The 12,500-nt window shown below is 58.2% G+C and overlaps 1 long non-coding RNA gene across 1 annotated transcript; it reads right to left on the bottom strand.

Moving 5' to 3' along the window:
* Nucleotides 1-8,733: 8,733 nt before the first annotated feature.
* On the bottom strand, nt 8,734-9,398 carry LOC146055572 (uncharacterized). Its single transcript, XR_014468769.1, has 3 exons — nt 9,303-9,398; nt 9,081-9,170; nt 8,734-9,000 (listed from the first exon to the last, which is right to left on the bottom strand). It is a non-coding gene; the product is annotated as an uncharacterized LOC146055572 (long non-coding RNA).
* Nucleotides 9,399-12,500: the final 3,102 nt, after the last annotated feature.

Below are 12,500 nucleotides of genomic sequence, written 5' to 3'. Positions count from 1 at the left end.
GAGTGAGAGTGGGCAGCGGGGCCTGTCCCATAACCGGACCCTTCTCTCCTCATCCGACAACCAGGGGCAGCTGGGAAACGCAAAGCGTGAGCCGTCCTGGGTGGGCGTCGTTCAAAAGCAGGCTACCTCGGCGCCGAGGACCTCGCTTCCCACGACCACCGCACCCCGACTGTCGCCATGCCGCGGTTCATCTAGGCCCCGGGGGGATGAGAGATGTAGAGGGCCCAGTCCCTGGAACATGGCTTCCACTGGCTCCTTCCAACTAACCACCCAGCCCTGCCGTGTTCTCGGCGGCCGGCCTGAGCCGGCCACGCCACTCGGATGCCCTCTCCGTCCCTCAATCGGGCAACCCCTCCATCCAGGGGAGGCCACAGCGGGCCCAGCACGACTATTACCACACCGCGGGGGCGGGAAGTGTGCTGGGCCCTTACCTGGGGCTTGATTGCGGATCAACGCTCGTACAGGTCCTGGGAAAGTGCCAGCCCAGCCAGGGTTCCAGGGGAGCACATGCCTCGTGGACACTCCCTGGCCCCACCGGCAATATCGGATACCTGGGAGGCTGAACGCACCGTGACAATCGCACCGTGGGCTGAGGGAGCATCACATTCGCCTTTGAGCCGACCGGGACCCAAGGTTCCGGACGAGCGAAGGATCCTCCCGGCCGGGGCACGAGGAGCCACATCGATCGGGGCAGCGGGGAACGAAAGAAGGACCCGTCTCAAACTTCCATCATTTCCACCGACTGCTGGCAGAGCTCACCTGCCTCTTATCTATCTCCAGGAGGGGTGCTCCGGCGGGTAGCGGCACGCGAGTGGCGCGCGACACTTTACCGGTACTCGGAGCGTCCGCCTCCCGCACTCCTGGAACCGACCCCTGGCCGCGGAGGGGCAGGTTCGTCCTCATAGAAATGACTTCCACAAAGTGCAATATATTTTCGCACCACCGGGGGCGCCCGCGAGCCGGGAAAAAGCACCTTTGCCTCTTGGTTCCCTCCTCCGGGCGCGAGGGAGCCAGAAGCCCCCTCTCGGAGGAATTGCAGCGTTTTCCGCCTGCGGCCGCCGGGGGGCACTGCGCAGGGGCGGGGACGAGTTCGGGGCCGGCCTCCTGGAGCCCCTGCCGGGCTAGACGCTCCCGGGGAGCCCCTGCCGAGCTCCGGGCGTTCCCCGGGGGGAGAGGGGCTTCTCGCGGCCCGGGAACAGGCTCCGCGAGTATCCCCCGTCTTCTGCGGATCCTCCAGCCTCCCTATAGATCCGCAGAAAGGGTGCTCCGGCACGTAGCGGCACGCATTAGACCGCGCGACATTCACCCCGGATTTCTCCACTCTTCCCCGACCTCCTGGAACTGTGAGCCGGCCGCGGGCCACCCTGTCCGTCCTCATAGAAAGGACTTCCATGAATTGCAAAATAGAGTCAAGCCGTGGAGTCAAGCTGTAAAAAATGCACTTTGAAAATACTGTGAAATCGTTCGCCCACTCTTCCCCGGGATTCATGCCCAGGGCTGTGGAAGTGTCCCTGGGCAGGTTCAAGCGTCTCTCCCCCTGAAAAAAAAACTTCCATATTTCCACCCCACGCTACCCAGGGAAGGTAGCCCGGGCCCGGGGGAGGTCATCCCCGGGTCCGGGGACCGGCGTCCCCCGCAGGACACCCGGGGAAATGCGTCCAAAAGGTGAAAAAAATACTTTGAAAATACTTTGAAATTCCGCACCCACTCTTCCCCGGGATTCATACCCAGGGCTGTGGAAGTGTCCCTGGGCAGGTTCAAGCGTCTCTCCCCCTGAAAAAAAAACTTCCATATTTCCACCCCACGCTACCCAGGGAAGGTAGCCCGGGCCCGGGGGAGGTCACCCCCGGGTCCGGGGACCGGCGTCCCCCGCAGGACACCCGGGGAAATGCGTCCAAAAGGTGAAAAAAATACTTTGAAAATACTTTGAAATTCCGCACCCACTCTTCCCCGGGATTCATACCCAGGGCTGTGGAAGTGTCCCTGGGCAGGTTCAAGCGTCTCTCCCCCTGAAAAAAAAACTTCCATATTTCCACCCCACGCTACCCAGGGAAGGTAGCCCGGGCCCGGGGGAGGTCATCCCCGGGTCCGGGGACCGGCGTCCCCCGCAGGACACCCGGGGAAATGCGTCCAAAAGGTGAAAAAAATACTTTGAAAATACTTTGAAATTCCGCACCCACTCTTCCCCGGGATTCATACCCAGGGCTGTGGAAGTGTCCCTGGGCAGGTTCAAGCGTCTCTCCCCCTGAAAAAAAAACTTCCATATTTCCACCCCACGCTACCCAGGGAAGGTAGCCCGGGCCCGGGGGAGGTCACCCCCGGGTCCGGGGACCGGCGTCCCCCGCAGGACACCCGGGGAAATGCGTCCAAAAGGTGAAAAAAATACTTTGAAAATACTTTGAAATTCCGCACCCACTCTTCCCCGGGATTCATACCCAGGGCTGTGGAAGTGTCCCTGGGCAGGTTCAAGCGTCTCTCCCCCTGAAAAAAAAACTTCCATATTTCCACCCCACGCTACCCAGGGAAGGTAGCCCGGGCCCGGGGGAGGTCATCCCCGGGTCCGGGGACCGGCGTCCCCCGCAGGACACCCGGGGAAATGCGTCCAAAAGGTGAAAAAAATACTTTGAAAATACTTTGAAATTCCGCACCCACTCTTCCCCGGGATTCATACCCAGGGCTGTGGAAGTGTCCCTGGGCAGGTTCAAGCGTCTCTCCCCCTGAAAAAAAAACTTCCATATTTCCACCCCACGCTACCCAGGGAAGGTAGCCCGGGCCCGGGGGAGGTCATCCCCGGGTCCGGGGACCGGCGTCCCCCGCAGGACACCCGGGGAAATGCGTCCAAAAGGTGAAAAAAAAACTTTGAAAATACTTTGAAATTCCGCACCCACTCTTCCCCGGGATTCATACCCAGGGCTGTGGAAGTGTCCCTGGGCAGGTTCAAGCGTCTCTCCCCCTGAAAAAAAAACTTCCATATTTCCACCCCACGCTACCCAGGGAAGGTAGCCCGGGCCCGGGGGAGGTCATCCCCGGGTCCGGGGACCGGCGTCCCCCGCAGGACAACCGGGGAATTGCGTCCAAAAGGTGAAAAAAATACTTTGAAAATACTTTGAAATTCCGCACCCACTCTTCCCCGGGATTCATACCCAGGGCTGTGGAAGTGTCCCTGGGCAGGTTCAAGCGTCTCTCCCCCTGAAAAAAAAACTTCCATATTTCCACCCCACGCTACCCAGGGAAGGTAGCCCGGGCCCGGGGGAGGTCATCCCCGGGTCCAGGGACCGGCGTCCCCCGCAGGACAACCGGGGAATTGCGTCCAAAAGGTGAAAAAAATACTTTGAAAATACTTTGAAATTCCTCACCCACTCGAGCCCGGGATTCATGCCCGGGCCTATGGAAGTGTCCCTGGGCATGACAAAGCGTCTTCCCCCCTGGAAAATAAAACTTCCACAAAACCACCCCGCTCTGCCCTGGGAAGGTAGCCCGGGCCAGGGGGACGTCGTCCCGGGGTCCGGGGACATGTGCCCCCTGCTGGCAGACCTGAGAATTGCACAGAAAGGGTGAAAAAAGCACATGAAAATACATGGAAGTAACTCACCCACTCGAGCCCGGGATTCATGCCCGGGCCTATGGAAGTGTCCCTGGGCATGACAAAGCGTCTTCCCCCCTGGAAAATAAAACTTCCACAAAACCACCCCGCTCTGCCCTGGGAAGGTAGCCCGGGCCAGGGGGACGTCGTCCCGGGGTCCGGGGACATGTGCCCCCTGCTGGCAGACCTGAGAATTGCACAGAAAGGGTGAAAAAAGCACTTGAAAATACATGGAAGTAACTCACCCACTCGAGCCCCGGATTCATGCCCGGGCCTATGGAAGTGTCCCTGGGCATGACAAAGCGTCTTCCCCCCTGGAAAATAAAACTTCCACAAAACCACCCTGCTCTGCCCTGGGAAGGTAGCCCGGGCCAGGGGGACGTCGTCCCGGGGTCCGGGGACATGTGCCCCCTGCTGGCAGACCTGAGAATTGCACAGAAAGGGTGAAAAAAGCACTTGAAAATACATGGAAGTAACTCACCCACTCGAGCCCGGGATTCATGCCCAGGCCTATGGAAGTGTCCCTGGGCATGACAAAGCGTCTTCCCCCCTGGAAAATAAAACTTCCACAAAACCACCCCGCTCTGCCCTGGGAAGGTAGCCCGGGCCAGGGGGACGTCGTCCCGGGGTCCGGGGACATGTGCCCCCTGCTGGCAGACCTGAGAATTGCACAGAAAGGGTGAAAAAAGCACTTTGAAAATACATGGAAGTAACTCACCCACTCGAGCCCGGGATTCATGCCCGGGCCTATGGAAGTGTCCCTGGGCATGACAAAGCGTCTTCCCCCCTGGAAAATAAAACTTCCACAAAACCACCCCGCTCTGCCCTGGGAAGGTAGCCCGGGCCAGGGGGACGTCGTCCCGGGGTCCGGGGACATGTGCCCCCTGCTGGCAGACCTGAGAATTGCACAGAAAGGGTGAAAAAAGCACTTGAAAATACATGGAAGTAACTCACCCACTCGAGCCCGGGATTCATGCCCAGGCCTATGGAAGTGTCCCTGGGCATGACAAAGCGTCTTACCCCCTGGAAAATAAAACTTCCACAAAACCACCCCGCTCTGCCCTGGGAAGGTAGCCCGGGCCAGGGGGACGTCGTCCCGGGGTCCGGGGACATGTGCCTCCTGCTGGCAGACCTGAGAATTGCACAGAAAGGGTGAAAAAAGCACTTTGAAAATACATGGAAGTAACTCACCCACTCGAGCCCGGGATTCATGCCCGGGCCTATGGAAGTGTCCCTGGGCATGACAAAGCGTCTTCCCCCCTGGAAAATAAAACTTCCACAAAACCACCCCGCTCTGCCCTGGGAAGGTAGCCCGGGCCAGGGGGACGTCGTCCCGGGGTCCGGGGACATGTGCCCCCTGCTGGCAGACCTGAGAATTGCACAGAAAGGGTGAAAAAAGCACTTTGAAAATACATGGAAGTAACTCACCCACTCGAGCCCGGGATTCATGCCCGGGCCTATGGAAGTGTCCCTGGGCATGACAAAGCGTCTTCCCCCCTGGAAAATAAAACTTCCACAAAACCACCCCGCTCTGCCCTGGGAAGGTAGCCCGGGCCAGGGGGACGTCGTCCCGGGGTCCGGGGACATGTGCCCCCTGCTGGCAGACCTGAGAATTGCACAGAAAGGGTGAAAAAAGCACTTTGAAAATACATGGAAGTAACTCACCCACTCGAGCCCGGGATTCATGCCCGGGCCTATGGAAGTGTCCCTGGGCATGACAAAGCGTCTTCCCCCCTGGAAAATAAAACTTCCACAAAACCACCCCGCTCTGCCCTGGGAAGGTAGCCCGGGCCAGGGGGACGTCGTCCCGGGGTCCGGGGACATGTGCCCCCTGCTGGCAGACCTGAGAATTGCACAGAAAGGGTGAAAAAAGCACTTGAAAATACATGGAAGTAACTCACCCACTCGAGCCCCGGATTCATGCCCGGGCCTATGGAAGTGTCCCTGGGCATGACAAAGCGTCTTCCCCCCTGGAAAATAAAACTTCCACAAAACCACCCTGCTCTGCCCTGGGAAGGTAGCCCGGGCCAGGGGGACGTCGTCCCGGGGTCCGGGGACATGTGCCCCCTGCTGGCAGACCTGAGAATTGCACAGAAAGGGTGAAAAAAGCACTTGAAAATACATGGAAGTAACTCACCCACTCGAGCCCGGGATTCATGCCCGGGCCTATGGAAGTGTCCCTGGGCATGACAAAGCGTCTTCCCCCCTGGAAAATAAAACTTCCACAAAACCACCCCGCTCTGCCCTGGGAAGGTAGCCCGGGCCAGGGGGACGTCGTCCCGGGGTCCGGGGACATGTGCCCCCTGCTGGCAGACCTGAGAATTGCACAGAAAGGGTGAAAAAAGCACTTTGAAAATACATGGAAGTAACTCACCCACTCGAGCCCGGGATTCATGCCCGGGCCTATGGAAGTGTCCCTGGGCATGACAAAGCGTCTTCCCCCCTGGAAAATAAAACTTCCACAAAACCACCCCGCTCTGCCCTGGGAAGGTAGCCCGGGCCAGGGGGACGTCGTCCCGGGGTCCGGGGACATGTGCCCCCTGCTGGCAGACCTGAGAATTGCACAGAAAGGGTGAAAAAAGCACTTTGAAAATACATGGAAGTAACTCACCCACTCGAGCCCGGGATTCATGCCCGGGCCTATGGAAGTGTCCCTGGGCATGACAAAGCGTCTTCCCCCCTGGAAAATAAAACTTCCACAAAACCACCCCGCTCTGCCCTGGGAAGGTAGCCCGGGCCAGGGGGACGTCGTCCCGGGGTCCGGGGACATGTGCCCCCTGCTGGCAGACCTGAGAATTGCACAGAAAGGGTGAAAAAAGCACTTTGAAAATACATGGAAGTAACTCACCCACTCGAGCCCGGGATTCATGCCCGGGCCTATGGAAGTGTCCCTGGGCATGACAAAGCGTCTTCCCCCCTGGAAAATAAAACTTCCACAAAACCACCCCGCTCTGCCCTGGGAAGGTAGCCCGGGCCAGGGGGACGTCGTCCCGGGGTCCGGGGACATGTGCCCCCTGCTGGCAGACCTGAGAATTGCACAGAAAGGGTGAAAAAAGCACTTGAAAATACATGGAAGTAACTCACCCACTCGAGCCCCGGATTCATGCCCGGGCCTATGGAAGTGTCCCTGGGCATGACAAAGCGTCTTCCCCCCTGGAAAATAAAACTTCCACAAAACCACCCTGCTCTGCCCTGGGAAGGTAGCCCGGGCCAGGGGGACGTCGTCCCGGGGTCCGGGGACATGTGCCCCCTGCTGGCAGACCTGAGAATTGCACAGAAAGGGTGAAAAAAGCACTTGAAAATACATGGAAGTAACTCACCCACTCGAGCCCGGGATTCATGCCCGGGCCTATGGAAGTGTCCCTGGGCATGACAAAGCGTCTTCCCCCCTGGAAAATAAAACTTCCACAAAACCACCCCGCTCTGCCCTGGGAAGGTAGCCCGGGCCAGGGGGACGTCGTCCCGGGGTCCGGGGACATGTGCCCCCTGCTGGCAGACCTGAGAATTGCACAGAAAGGGTGAAAAAAGCACTTTGAAAATACATGGAAGTAACTCACCCACTCGAGCCCGGGATTCATGCCCGGGCCTATGGAAGTGTCCCTGGGCATGACAAAGCGTCTTCCCCCCTGGAAAATAAAACTTCCACAAAACCACCCCGCTCTGCCCTGGGAAGGTAGCCCGGGCCAGGGGGACGTCGTCCCGGGGTCCGGGGACATGTGCCCCCTGCTGGCAGACCTGAGAATTGCACAGAAAGGGTGAAAAAAGCACTTTGAAAATACATGGAAGTAACTCACCCACTCGAGCCCGGGATTCATGCCCGGGCCCATTGAAGTGTCCCTGGGCAAGCTGAAGCTTCTTCCCCCTGGAAAAAAAAAAGTTCCAGATTTCCACCCCACGCTACCCAGGGAAGGTAGCCCAGGCCCGGGGGACGTCAGCTCCGGGTCCGGGGAACTGCGCCCCCCGCTGGTCGCCCGGGGAATTGCGTCCAAACGGTGAAAAAGGCACTTTGAAAATACTTTAAGATTCCGCACCCACTCGAGCCCGGGATTCATGCCCAGGGCTGTGGAAGTGTCCCTGGGCAGGGTGAAGCTTCTTTCCCCTGGGGAAAAAAAAAATCCAAATTCAGCCGACTATTAAGCCCGGGAAGGGAGTCCACGCCGGCCTGGGGAGAGCCAGGGAGAGAAACCCTCTCCCTGTCATCCCGGTCGGCCTAGGCGCTGAATCCAGGGAAGAGCTGAGGCCCGCGGGCCAAGGGGTTCCTGCGCGTCAGGAAGGGGGTCCCCGCCTGCCCCCACACCACGAATTCAGCCGACTATTAAGCCCGGGAAGGGAGTCCACGCCGGCCTGGGGAGAGCCAGGGAGAGAAACCCTCTCCCTGTCATCCCGGTCGGCCTAGGCGCTGAATCCAGGGAAGAGCTGAGGCCCGCGGGCCAAGGGGTTCCTGCGCGTCAGGAAGGGGGTCCCCGCCTGCCCCCACACCACGAATTCAGCCGACTATTAAGCCCGGGAAGGGAGTCCACGCCGGCCTGGGGAGAGCCAGGGAGAGAAACCCTCTCCCTGTCATCCCGGTCGGCCTAGGCGCTGAATCCAGGGAAGAGCTGAGGCCCGCGGGCCAAGGGGTTCCTGCGGGTTCGGGAAGGGGGTCTCCGCGGACGGAGAAAAAAAATGGCCAGGGTGTTACCCCAACCCCACCCCAATCACCCATGGGGTTTGCCTAGTGGGGACCTGATTTGAGGTCCCCACCATGTCGAAAGTCCCGCTAATGTCGGTGAAAAGTCCGATGTAGGTCCTCATTATGATAGCAGAGTACCAACACACACATACGCGTTTACCATGCGGGGACCCCATGCCTGCCTCACGGGGACCTGTGCCAGAATTACCTCACGGGGACGCTTGCCTCGCGGGGACCCCTGCAAGAAATACCTCACGGGGACGCATGCCTAGCGGGGACCCGTGCGAGAATTACCTCACGGGGACCCTTGCCTCGCGGGGACCCTTGCAATAAATACCTCACGGGGACGCATGCCTAGCGGGGACCCGTGCGAGAATTACCTCCCGGGGACCCTTGCCTCGCGGGGACCCTTGCAATAAGTACCTCACGGGGACACCATTTTTTCAACCTCCAATAACTAGGCCCCACAAGTTCGGGATGACTGATATTCATGGAGTTTATTAAACGGACCAAAAAAAACATATTCAAGCCACATTCTTTCTCATTAAAGATATCCTGTTCTTAACATAAAACTTGACCGTCATCCAGGTTCGAGAGGCCAGCGCTTGTGGTTCCGCCTGAAGGCAAGCTTCACAATCTTTCTTCCCGGGCAACTTGGAAGAGATAATGAACTGCATCAGATGGCGTTCGACAGCCTGCACCTCTGCCGGTGTCCATGGTTTCTTAATGTAAACCCGAACCTGACCTGTGTGCAAGATAAAAAGGTCAGTCACCCCGCAAAAATGCACCAAGGATTACCTCCTCAGAGGGACAGTTTTCACCCACCTGTCGGAGCCTCCACTTGCTCCACCACCGTGCTGCCCTCTTCCTTCTCCAGCTCCTCCGCTGATTCCTCACTCGTTACCAGGATAGGTTCTGTAAAAAGAAAAGGGAAAGATAAGACAGTCACCACAGCCCACTGATACGGTGGGTACCATTTTGGACCGGCCCGGACACACATACCGATGCACCAAGGATTACCTCCTCAGAGGGACAGTTTTCACCCACCTGTCGGAGCCTCCACTTGCTCCACCACCGTGCTGCCCTCTTCCTTCTCCAGCTCCTCCGCTGATTCCTCACTCGTTACCAGGATAGGTTCTGTAAAAAGAAAAGCGAAAGATAAGACAGTCACCACAGCCCACTGAGATACGGTGGGTACAATTTTGGACCGGCCCGGACACACATACCGTCTGGATCTATGGAGATTTCATCCAGACTTTGTCCCTGGAATTCGGCCAATCTCCCCTGCTCAAGGGCCATGAAGAGCTTGCTCAACTTTGCCAGTTGGAGCGTGCCTTCTGGAAGTCGGTAGTATTGCCGGTGCACCCGAATGTCATGCCCAAGGAAATCGGCCAGCGTATCCATTTCTGTATCGCTCAGGTTGAGAACCCTGGAAAGGGTGGCCACATGCTTCCGGAGGCGGGTAGATGATAATGCTTCGGGGTGCTTGGCACCGCACTGCCGGGCAAAAAGTCGAATGCAGTCACATCCCCTGAAGTGGGTTAAGGCCGACGGCCTGGCAAACATGTATACATTGCTGGGGCTGACCCCGCATTCTGCCCGCTTCTCACTCAGTAGCTCCATGGATCTTTTCATACACGGGGATAACAGGATGGGAACTTTCCTGCCTCTTTTGCCAGGTATCTCGATTCGAGAGAAGTGACGGCAGAGAGCCTTCTCCAGCTCAGACAGGGTCTGGACCACATCGCCTTGTAGATTTTCTCTTTGCCGGGATTCAAACACCGAGAGCCGCATCTTTGAAACCTCACCCTCCCTTCTGCGGTTGAAGAGGATCAGCTGTGTGAGCGTGACCTTGGCCAACATCGACCACTGTTTTGCGGAACTTTGGGTGGACAACCCATCAATGCACTCCCTCTGACAGTCTGAAAGGAACAGGTTCAGCCGCTTCACATCATCCGTGAAGGGTAGGAGGAGCGGGGCATTAAATTTATTTTCACGCAGGGTCTTTAGGGCGGCAGTCGAAATCAGTTCACTCCATCTCGCCTCATACAGTTTCTGGAAGCTTTTAGCACTCTCCACGGTAGAAGGGCTGCCGTCCATCAGGGCTTGACACTCCACAATGGCGGATATTTTTTGCAAGCTGTGGCCCATCTTCAGGGCGAGCGATGGGACCCGGTAGGTATTCATTTTTTCATCGTAGCCGGCCAGGCTTCTGATGACATGCACAAGATGCATGAAGTTGGGTGGGCTAATACAATCTGCTAGAGTCCGCAACGGTGAAATTATCTTTGCATGCAGCAAGAGCCGACCAACCTCCCGGAGCTTCTGGCGAATGTATCAGTGTTTGCCAACATCAGACCCCAGCCGGTTGTAGAGGTGCTGCCCGAACTGCATGATGCAGCGGTCGGCCTTTATCACATTTACGACCTCACCAGATTTCATTTCAGATAATAACTTCCAGAGGCCAAGGCCAACGCCATCCGGAACAGGTATATTATTACTGGACAAATCCCGCACCCTGGTCTTGCTGGGATTGGGGTGGACACCCCTACTTTTTTGCCGGCACCGCTTCACATGTCGCCACAAATTCCTCTTGGAGAAAAGGCCATGGCAGTATTCACAATGGGTAAAATTTTTGGGATCAGCTGCCTGAGGAGGCTGCTTTCTTGGTTTTAGGTCGCCACGGCCCTCACGCAGCACAGTCAAATTGTGAGCATAATTTCCACGGTTCCGAATCAGGCCCAGCTGCACTGACCTTTCCCTCGATCGCTTTGGAAGGCTGAGAGCCCGTGATACCTCACGTTCGCTGCCGTGTACAGCTTCCAGATGCCTTGCCAATTTTGAGTACGGCCTCTCGCAAAACAGGCAAAAATTCTTTGTGCGGTAGCCTCTCGATCCATCCGATTTTCGGGTAATGACATGGGCCGACACAGCGGGCGCAGCACGGCTGAACGCTCCATCCAGCGGTGGGGGAGACGCAGCCTCTTCCGACAGGCTGCTACCGTGAAAAGGTGTACCATCCCCGCTGCAGTCTTCCGAACTACTTTCCTCAGAAATGCCCGGTAGGAAGACATCTCCGCTGCTGTCGGTTTCAGAGTCTTCAATACTGCTTTCTGTTTTAGCACCAGTCTGGATCACTTGCGCCATCTTGATTCCTGACAAGCCAGTGTTTCCACGCGCGGTTTTTAAAATACACAGATTGCGTTTGATTGCTCCACGTACACACCCATCCGGGAAGCTGCAAAGTGAATACACATTCTCTGCACTGATTACACAGCCGTGGAAGGAAGAAGGCCTGCCTCTCCCTCCTCCAACAACAGCTGATGTCGGATTCACCGGTGAGCCTCCCGGGACCCGAGTCGACTGGACCTGTGCCGACCGTGATCGGAGCAGATGTCGGATTCACCTGTGTGCCTCCAGGGACCCGAGTCGGCTGAACTTGTGCCGGCCGTGATCGGAGCGGATGTCGGTTTCACCGGTGAGCCTCCCGGGACCCGAGTCGACTGGACCTGTGCCGGCCGTGATCGGAGCGGATGTCGGATTCACCTGTGTGCCTCCAGGGACCCGAGTCGGCTGAACTTGTGCCGGCCGTGATCGGAGCGGATGTCGGTTTCACCGGTGAGCCTCCCGGGACCCGAGTCGACTGGACCTGTGCCGACCGTGATCGGAGCAGATGTCGGATTCACCTGTGTGCCTCCAGGGACCCGAGTCGGCTGAACTTGTGCCGGCCGTGATCGGAGCGGATGTCGGTTTCACCGGTGAGCCTCCCGGGACCCGAGTCGACTGGACCTGTGCCGGCCGTGATCGGAGCGGATGTCGGATTCACCTGTGTGCCTCCAGGGACCCGAGTCGGCTGAACTTGTGCCGGCCGTGATCGGAGCGGATGTCGGTTTCACCGGTGAGCCTCCCGGGACCCGAGTCGACTGGACCTGTGCCGACCGTGATCGGAGCGGATGTCAGATTCACCTGTGTGCCTCCCGGGACCCGAGTCGACTGAACCTGTGCCGACCGTGATAAGAGCGGATGTGGCTTCCACCTGCGAGCCTCCAGGGACCCGTGTCGGCGGGACCTGTGCCGACCGTGATCCCTGCGGGTGCGGGTTCCCCTGTGACCCCCCGGTACCAGTTCCAGATAAACCTGTGCCGGATGGACCCGTGTCAACCGGGGTGCAGGAAGCAAAATGGATCGGGGTGCCGGCGGGGAACCCATCCACCTTTCCTCCACCATTGGCAGAATACACATCTC

Source organism: Crinia signifera, unplaced genomic scaffold (assembly GCF_055691185.1).
Source record: "Crinia signifera unplaced genomic scaffold, ASM5569118v1 HAP2_SCAFFOLD_492, whole genome shotgun sequence".
NCBI lineage: Eukaryota > Metazoa > Chordata > Amphibia > Anura > Myobatrachidae > Crinia > Crinia signifera.
This window is presented reverse-complemented; position numbering and strand designations above follow the sequence as displayed.